The sequence below is a fragment of the Salmo salar genome, chromosome ssa03 (genome assembly GCF_905237065.1).
Source record: "Salmo salar chromosome ssa03, Ssal_v3.1, whole genome shotgun sequence".
Taxonomy (NCBI): domain Eukaryota; kingdom Metazoa; phylum Chordata; class Actinopteri; order Salmoniformes; family Salmonidae; genus Salmo; species Salmo salar.
In genome coordinates, this window is record NC_059444.1 from 19,191,725 (window position 1) to 19,201,487 (window position 9,763).

A 9,763-nucleotide genomic window follows, 5' to 3' on the forward strand; every position below is an offset into this window, starting at 1 on the left:
CCTGTCGTCGATACCTGGAGGTGGTCTTGAGAAGAGCAGACCAGGCTCTCTTCCAGGTACGACAACAGCGGCAGATGAACATCTGGGCCGAGGGTATGCTGCCCTCTTCCTCTTGCTCAGGGAAGAGTGGGGGCTGTTAACCCATTGAACACTCAAAAGGCGACAGACCAGTGGCTGAGCAGCGGAGGGTGTTGCGGGCGTATTCCACCCACACAAGTTGCTGGCTCCAGGTAGTGGGTTTGGCAGAGACGAGGCAGCGAAGGGTCGTCTCCAGGTCCTGATTAGCTCGCTCCAGCTGGCCGTTGGCCGGCTTTGGAAAACCAGCTGATTAGCCGGCTTTGGAAAACCTGTCCACCACCGTAAGGATAGTGGTGTTGCCATCAGACAGAGGGAGACCAATGACGATGGCCAGAGATATATGTGACCAGGGACGGTGAGGGACAGGAAGTGGTTGAAGGAGGCCAGCCGGAGCTTGTTGAGGAGTCTTATTCTGAGCACAGACAGTGCAGGCGGCGACGAACGCGGAGACGTCAGGGACCATGGTGGGCCACCAAAAGCGTTGTCGAACAAAGGCCAGGGTCCGATGGGAGCGAGGGTGACAGGCAAGCCTGGAGGAATGAGCACATTCCAGGACCGGGGAACGGGCAGCGTCTGGGACAAACATCCGGTTAGCCCCCCCCCCCCCACACACACACACACACATCGTAATTCCTCTCCGTGGCGTTAAGATGATGGGAGAAGAAGGTGCAGGGATGAAGCTTAAGGTCCAGGGCAGAATGCTGGGAAAGGACAGCCTCGACTCCGACATTCGAAGCGCCGACCTCCACCACAAACTGACGGGACGTGTCCGGATGGATTAGTATGGAAGCTGTGGTGAAGCATGGCTTAAGGTCCAGTAATGCCCGGTCAGAATCTGGGGACCACGCGAATGGGACCTTGGGAGAGATGAGTGCAGAAATGGGGGAAGCCAGGGTAGTGTAACCCAGGATAAAACTGCGATAGAAATTGGCAAATCCCAGGAAGCGTTGCAGCTGCACTCTGGACGTGAGTTGGGGCCAATCCACCACTGCTCTAACCTTTCTGTGATCCATCTGCACATTAGCAGCAGCGATGATGTTTCCAAGGAAGGAGATGGTGGAGCGATGGAATTCACATTTTCCTGCCTTCACAAAAAGCTGGTTCTCCAGGAGACGCTGGAGGACTTGTCGAAACATAGAGAACGTGTTCTTGAGCAGAGCGGGAAAAGACGAGGATGTCGTCGAGGTAGCCGAACACAAATCGGTTCAACATGTCACGGAGAACATCGTTAACCAGGGCCTGGAACACAGCAGGAGCAGTGGTGGAAAAAGTAGTCAAAAGTCATACTGTAGTAAAAGTAAAGTAAACTTAATAGAAAATGACTCAAGTTCAAGTGAAAGTCACCCAGTAAAATATTACTTGAGTAAAAGTCTAAACATATTTGGTTTTAAATACACATAAGTATCAAAAGTAATTGGAATTGCTCAAATGTACGTAAAGCTAATCTTCCTGGGGTCCAACACCAATTAACAAGACATTACAAACAACCACAAATCTAGACTTCACAAACATTCAACAAGTAGACAATACAGGCAATTCAAATACCTGACAGGAAACACTTAACATTCAGTTGATGCTTTCTGTCCAGTCATATGGTCTTTCGCATTAGATGTTCTTTTATTTTTTTCTTGAAGGTGGATTTACTTTTTGCCTGAGAAATATGGATTGGTAAAGAGTTCCATTCAGCTATGCCTCTATATAAAACTGTAGATTTAAGGTGATTTGTCCTTGGCTTGGGTTGTTTTAGCTGCCCTGAATTTGCCTGTCTGGTTTGGTGGTTATGCATGTGGCTAGTATGTACTAACTGGCCTGAAAAAATACAGTGTTTTTTTAAAATATAACATTCCTCAAGAAATTCAGAAGACTGGATAGTAATTCGTTTTTAACGTGAAGCCATGAGAGATTCTGATGCATTTGGATAATATTCATTCAGTTAGAGCAATGAAGAGATAATCTACCAGCCCTGTTTTGAGCCATTTTGAGCTTTTTTTAATCTTTCTTTGCTGCAGATGACCATATAATTGGACAGTACTCTAAGTGTGATAGGACCAGTTATTGAATCACCTGATTCAGTGTGCTAGATGTTACATACTCTGGACATGTTCTTGTAACAGTAATTCCCTCACCCATCTTAATAACAATATGATCTATGTGTTCTGACCATGATAAAGCTGCGTTCCACATGATGCCTAGTAGTTTGTTTTTTCACTTCCTCTACATATATTCTATTCATAAACACATTCAATTGGGGATCATCAGCAAGCATATATCTTCAACCAAATACAATACATTTAGTTTTAGAAATGTTCAACACCAATCTGTTCATGTCAACCCACTCAGACACCATTCTTAGTTCACAACTCATTACATTTGTCACGCCCTGACCTGAGAGAGTTGTTTTTTCTCTGTTTGGTTAGGTCAGGGTGTGACATGGGGTGGGAATTCTATGTGTTGTATGTCTATGTTGTTTTTTCTTTATTGGCCGAGTATGGTTTCCAATCAGAGGCAGCTGTTATTCGTTGTCACTGATTGGGAATCATACTTAGGCAGCCCTTTTTCCCACAGTCAGTTGTGGGATCTTGTCTTTGTGTTGCATGTGTTTGTACGCATAGCTTTTCGTTCGTTGTATTGTTTTTGCTGGTTCACATTTAAAATAAAGTAGGGGGGGGGGGCTGGAATTACTTGTGTCTGTCGCTCCTCCTAGGGTGAACAATCAGTTTGTCATACCTCAGATATACCTTACCTCGTTCTCTTGCAGTGTTCATAGCTGGTATTAGTTCCTTTCTTCATTGACGGACTGCATCTGAGAAATTCTCATTGATGAAGATGAAGGACCCTTTAAGGCGTTTGGCTTTTTCAAGGACTGCAAGCTTATCCTTGAACCTGAGGAATTTCACCACAATTGGCCTGGGTCTGGCTCCATTGGCACCACCAGTGGCACCACTAGTGCCCCCTGGTTTCCCAGACCGGTGAGCACGTTCCAGCTCAACCTGTTGATCCAATTGTAGCTCCTCAGAAAACAGCTTTCGAACGTTATCCTCTGATTCAGCCCATGTCTCACTTTGGCTCTCCTGGATACCATCTATTACAAGATTATTTCTCCTTGATTGTCCCTCCAGGTAATCAGCCTTCCCAGACATGTTCTGGAGGCCCTCCCTGACTGTGGTGATTTCATTCCACATAGAGGAACAGTTTATGGAAAGTGTATCCTGTGTGGTCTTCAATACATCCACATCCTTCTGTGTAAACTGAAGGCTTGTTTTAATGTCTTGTACATCTTTAGTCAGGTCGTCCAGCCGTTTGTTGGTAGACTCCAGTTATTTTCCTGCTGAAGTATAATGTCCTTATAGAAAACTTTCTGCTTCTCCAAGAGTTCACATACCTGCCCAGCAGAGATGTGATCCTCGTCTTTTTTCGGAGGCATGATAGTACTAATAGTAGGATGAGCCCGCTATTCACTCTGTGAAATGAGAGACGCCGACAGTAGAAAACTCTGGAAATCGGTAGTCCTAAAACCGAAACAGATAGAAGTGCAGCCCTAGCCACAAGGGCTAACCACTTAGCGTGCTTGGTATCCGGCAATAGTAGACCAGGTGGCCTAGCTTGATAGCTAGCAGCTAAGCTAGCTGCTTTGCCAGTGTAGTACCACTTTGTTTGAGCAAGAATCCCGGGACATATATCAGCGGTCCCAGCGTTTACACTAACTGCAACCCAGGATCCATATATGAATAGCAAAACTATTGTAAACTTTTATTAGCTAACTAGGTAGCTTGTTGTTAAAGTAAAACAAACTGAGTCTCTAGTCTTGTACTGTGTGTGTTGATGACTTATCAATGTCTTATCAATGTCTTCATGATGTCATTGAGGCCCTGTTGTCGATGCATGGGCACAGGTTTTTGCCCCTTTTCTCCACAAAGAGGAACCCTGTGCCGGCAGGGGAGGCAGAAGAACGGACACACCCTGCAGCCAGGGAGTCCTCGATGTATGTTTCCATAGCCTGGGTCTCCGGACCCGACAATGAATACAGCCATCCCCGTGGTGGTGTAGAGCCCAGGAGAAGGTCGAACACGCAGTCATAGGGTCGATGCGGAGGAAGCGGCCCGGGCCTTGCTGAAAACCTCCCGGAGGTACTGGTACTCCATGGGAACGACGGAGAGGTCCAAGGCTTATTCTGAGCCCACAGGAAGAAATCCCGGGGCAGGTTGCGCCGACTTCAGGCAATGAGCATGGCAAAATGGGCTCCAGCCCATGGTAGCACCAGCAGTCCAGTCGATGAGGGGATTGTGACGCTAGAGCCATGAAAACCCCAATACCACGGGTACCTGAGGAGACGTAATGAGCATGAACAGCATAGTCTCACTGTGGTTCCCTGACACTTGTAGTTTGATAGGAGTGGTATTGTGGGTGACTCTGCCTATAGAGCGCCCATCCAGCCCTCTAACGTCCATGGGAATGGAGAGGAGGAGATGAGTGGGGATGCCCAGCTCTGACACCAGGGTAGTGTCCATGAAACTCTCATCGGCCCCAGAGTCAATGAGTACCAGGAGAGATTTTGACTGGTAGCCCCACAGCAGGATGGCATGGAGAGGGGCACGAGTACGGGGAGAAGGAAAATTCTCTGTATGGCCCACCAGAGTAGTCGTACCTACTGATGAGCCTGGTCTTTTAATGGACAGGTAGACACGTAATGACCAGGAGTCCTGCAATACAGATAACTCTTGGTGTTAAGTCTGTTTATAGAGATCCTGGTTCGAGTTCAGGCTCTGTCGCAGGAAGGCCGCGACCGGGAGAACCATGGGGTGGCGCACAATTGGCCCAGCATTGTCTGGGTTAGGTGAGGGTTTGGCTGGCAGAGATGTCCTTGTCCCATCGCGCTCTATTAACTCCTGTGGTTGTCCGGGCGCATGCACACTGACACGGTTGCCAGGTGAACGGTGTTTCCTCTGACACACTAGTGTGGCTGGTTTCCGGGTTAAGCGGGCATTGTATCAAGAAGCAGTGCGGCTTGGTTGGGTCTTGTTTCGGAGGATGCACGGCTCTCGACCTTCGCCTCTCCCGAGTCTATATGGGAGTTGCAGCGATGAGACAAGACTGTAACTACCAATTGGATGCTACAAAATTGGGGAGAAAAAGGGGTAAAAATGTTTTAATAAAGTCAGCGTAAACGTTCGGCTGGAGACAACCTATCTTGCATCGGCTCTGGAAGAGGCGAGTCGGCAGACCTCGGAGACTCTCGGGGGAACTCAGGTAACCTCGGATTCTTTCAAAAACGTAGACGCCGGGGACTTCTGGGATTCCTTGGAGGCGAGGTAGGATCCTTGGGCGAGTGAGTGGAACCAGAATCAGACCTCCTTTCCCTGCTACGTTCCCGTAGCCGCCCATCGATCCAGATGCTCAAGGCGATGAGCGAGTCGAGATCCGTAGGCAGCTCCCAGGCTGCGAGCTCGTCTTTAACCTACTCCAATAATCCGTGGAGGAACGTGTCGAACAGGGATTACGGGTTCCAGGTACTCTAGGCAGCCAACATGCGGGAAATCAACAGCATAGTCTGCCACACAGCGGGAGACTTGACGAAGTTGGAGTAACTTCCGGGCAGCCTCTCTCCTTTCTCCCGGTCCGAGGGAAAGGACGAGAGCTGCAGCTCGAAGATGAGTGAACACTGGGAGAAAAACACCCGACAGGTTCCTGACTCTCCAGCGAAGTGTTCAGGAGGAGGTAAGCGGGGTTCTCGGGAAGCCGGCGTGGCCTGGAGAGACGCAATGCTGACAGCGGGGTTACTGAGGAGTTGGGAGGTTACTGTCGTGGCTGGCTGCCTAACAGACAATCTGCGGAATTGCTCCAGTAATGTATTCAAGGCACGGTCATGGCGTTCCACCAAGGTCTGGAATCCTTCCATAAGACCTTGAAGTAACTCCTCGTGTCTCCCAATGGTGGCTCTTTGGAAGGAGACAGCGTTGTGGAGCTGGTCTGAGTCTGCTGGGTCAGTCATGGCCAGTTCATACTATCAGACCTCAGGATAAGACGCAGATGCACACAGTTCGAAATCACCGAAGTTTATTTATAAAACAGGGGGCAGGCAAACGACAGGTCAAGGGCAGGCAGAGGTCAGTAATCCAGGGCAGAGTCCGTAAGGTACAGAACGGCAGGCAGGACTAAAGAGAACAGGAGAACGGAAAAACACGCTGGTAGCCTTGACGAGACAAGGCGAACTGGCAACAGACAAACAGAAAACACAGGTATAAATGCACAGGGGATAATGGGGGGGAAAACACCTGGAGGGGGGTGGATACAAGCACGGGACAGGTGAAACAGATCAGGGTATGACACATAGACAAGGTTGGAAATTGGGTGTTTTTGGTGGAGTCTGTCTAACTAACAATATCACATAGTTCAGACATAAAATAAATAGTTAGGTTCAGTTATGACAGTTCAGGGAGACTGTCTATTTCCATCTTAAAACAAACCGACCAGAACCATCCACCATTACCCAAACATTAGCTTTCTTCTTATCACATAAAGGCAGGAGAGGAGGAGGTGGTAGAGGGAGGGAACTTTAGAAGTCTCCCAGCAGACAGAAAACATTCTGTAGGATTGGCTCATGTCTGTCTGTGGCTGCAAAACGTACTGCGTGTGACACAACAATGGAAGTAGTCTATGGAGCTTGAACGGTGACGTCTGAGCTTGGACATTTGAGTCAGACTTTGCTAATGTTTTCATGCTCTTAAATGCATCAACTGTTCCTTCATTCCACATTGAAGTAGTTTAATTTAAAGAGTATAATCATTTTAGGAAATGCCAGTCTGCCTAGATTGAGGCACATGTGTGTTTGGCAGGATAGACAGCCACTTCCTGTCTGGGTCCACTCCTAACTATAGTCCATAGTGCTGCATCAGATGACCTGGGCTCCACAATCACCCGACCTCAACCCAATTGAGATGGTTTGGGATGAGTTGGACCACAGAGTGAAGGAAAAGCAGCCAACAAGTGTTCAGGATATGTGGGAACTCCTTCAAGACTGTTGGAAAAGCATTCCAGATGAAATTGGTTGAGAGAATGCCAAGAGTGTGCAAAGCTGTCACCAAGGCAAAGGGTGGCTACTTTGAAGAATCTAAAATATGAAATATATTTTGATTTGTTTAACACTTTTTTGGTTACTACATGATTCCATACATGTTATTTCATAGTTTTGGACACACCTACTCATTCCAGAAAAACCCTTGAATGAGCAGGTGTGTCCAACTGGTACTGTATATACTAGGCGGTGTCATAGGATGGCCCAAAGAATTGTCAAGGAATCCAGCGGTACCGGAGCTCCAAGTGTAGGTCTAAAAGGCTCTTTAACTGCTTCTACCCCCAAGCCGTAAGTCTGCTGAACAATTAAAGGCTCCTTAATAACAGTCCATCCACAATAACATGCTGACCCCTCTTGACTCCCAATGCTTTCAGCACTGTTGAAGCATTACTATCACCTCTGGTCATGGTTTTGGGCCGTGTGCAACACACACACACACACACACACACACACACACACACACACACACACACACACACACACACACACACACACACAGACACACTTCTGAGTGTCTTCTGCAGCAAAGTGATGGGTCATTAGAAAGCCTCCAAGCCAGAACCGGGGGCCGATGTGCGTCATTCTCACACTGCCACAGACAAACATAGACACAGGGAGACAATAATAAACACTTCATCCTCATATTGCCCTACATACAGAGATAGAGACACCGTCAGCCGAGCACCAAAACGTGTGTTTGGGAAGACTGGTGCACTTTGGTTTGGTGAGTCCCTAGGACTTCTACGTCATTGAATGTGCCGATTCAAAGCAGCTTCCGCTAAGCCGTGAGGATGGGGGCTCTTTCCCAAAACTCCCATGTTACAAACAATTCCAGAATATTCTATTTAAAAAGAGGTTAGCTAGTAGTTTTAATCGTCCATTAGTGACTTTGGTCAACCGGTTTCGAATTAGATCAAACTTAATAGTAAACCTTTCAAGGAAAAGAGCGAGACCCATTTTGGAAGCCAATCATGGGTTTATTTTAGAAGGGTCAGGAACTTATTTTCTTACTGATTTAAATGTTTCTCATTCTAAATAGCATTTTCATGTTGGTACTAAAGGCCAAAGACAGGACATCAGGTCCTGTGGCTCTATACTAGAACATTAGGAGAGTCAGGTGTATTAGTACGTGTGCGTGCAGATGCATGCTCTTTGCATCAGACAGGACTCCTTTCTCACATTGTCTGCACGGATGGGACGGATGCATAGCAACGGCCAGTGATAGCAGTTAAGAACGGCTATTCTTGACTACCATCTGCTGCTATTCTGTTGATTTGGTGAAAGAGTGTGTGTGTGTGTGTGTGTGTGTGTGTGTGTGTGTGTGTGTGTGTGTTTTTTACCATTATTTAACTAGGCAAGTCAGTTAAGAACAAATTCTTACTTTACAATGACGGCCTACCCCGGCCAAACCCTCCCCTAACCCGGATGACGCTGTATCAATTGTGCGCCGCCCTATGGGACTCCTGATCACTGCCGGTTGTGATACAGCCCGGGATCGAACCAGGGTCTGTAGTGATGCCTCTAGTACTGAGATGCAGTGCCTTAGACCACTCGGGAGCCCTAAGGATGAGATTTAAGGATGAGATTTAAACACACTGCATTATATAAACAACACCCGCTCCTTAATCAGTGCCAAGTCTACCGTGTTTTCCCCTAAGCTTGTGCTGACAAATGCACACAGGTAAATATAGATTTATGATGTATAATGGTGAATACTGTACTTCTTATTCAGGGTCTTTTCAGTTCGCTGCAGCTAGCAACTGGAACGAGCTGCAACAAACACTCAAACTGGACAGTTTTATCTCCATCTCTTCATTCAAAGACTCAATCATGGACACTCTTACTGGCACTTGCTACCATGTTGTTGTTATGTTGTGTTGCTACCATGCTGTGTTGTCATGTGTTGCTGCCTTGCTATGTTGTTGTCTTAGGTCTCTCTTTATGTAGTGTTGTGTTGTCTCTCTTGTCTTGGTGTGTGTTTTGTCCTATATTTATATGTTATATATATATATATATATATATATAACTTTTGCCTTTTGGTAGGCCTTCATTGTAAATAATAATTTGTTCTTAACTGACTTGCTAGTTAAATAAAGGTTAAATAATTTTTGAAATACATATGAGGACATCGAGGTCCGGACCTCTGTAGGTTTTTCGAATAAAAAATACATAAAAATAATAATAATACTTTTTTTGATGAACACAGTCGAGGTCTCAACTTGCTGTTGGGAGTTAGAATAATAAAATACACAAGGTGCAATTTCGAAACTTGGTTATGCATCAGCAGTTTTCCTTTGCTATTACCATGCATGGATTTGGTTAAACAATTCACCCTCATTGACAATACACACACTTGTATAACCGTTAGATAACAGCCAGTCGTTTGAGCCTCTATGGGCGATCCATTCACCCACAGTCTCTCGTAGTGCTTCGACCTCACTCCCTGCACGCTGGTTGTGGCCATGGGATTTCACGTGAAATCGTTACATAAAGAGACTGGCATCGTTTTTCACCAATGGTCGTACGTCTCGGGCTGTTTCCATATACTTGCCATGGAAACACAATTACCTGAGCCAATGAACGCAGGGTAGAGGGAGGAGGTAGGTCGTGCTA